The sequence below is a fragment of the Orycteropus afer genome, unplaced genomic scaffold (assembly GCF_000298275.1).
Source record: "Orycteropus afer afer isolate SDZICR_OR568_19922 unplaced genomic scaffold, OryAfe1.0 scaffold00067, whole genome shotgun sequence".
NCBI lineage: Eukaryota > Metazoa > Chordata > Mammalia > Tubulidentata > Orycteropodidae > Orycteropus > Orycteropus afer.
Window position 1 is genome coordinate 5,657,095 of NW_006921654.1, and position 448 is coordinate 5,657,542.

Below are 448 nucleotides of genomic sequence, written 5' to 3' on the forward strand. Positions count from 1 at the left end.
TCCTACTTCCGTAGTGATACTGCCTCGGAAACCCAAGGAGGGGTCGCTATGAGTCAGGGCTGACTCGACGGCACATAACAACAACAGTCCGAATTCAGAGCATCAGCCCTAGAGGAAGGCTTCCTTCCTGTGTGAGTTGTAGGGGAGGGTCCTTGTCTCTTCAGCTGCTTCCAGGTTCCTTTGAGATCTCCATTTGGTTTGGCATCCATCTTCCTGCATCTCTGCTTCTCCTGATTGTTTGTTTAATGTCTTACATCCAAAGTGATTGATTCAACACACACCCTACACTAATCCTGCCTCATTGACGTAACAAAGGGCACCCATTCCCAAGTGGGATTACAACTACAGGCACAGAGCCTAGGATTTACAACATATTTTTAGGGGACACAATTCGGCCAATAACAACATGACATTTGGGTGGATCACGAGTGACAGTGAAATTTGCCAT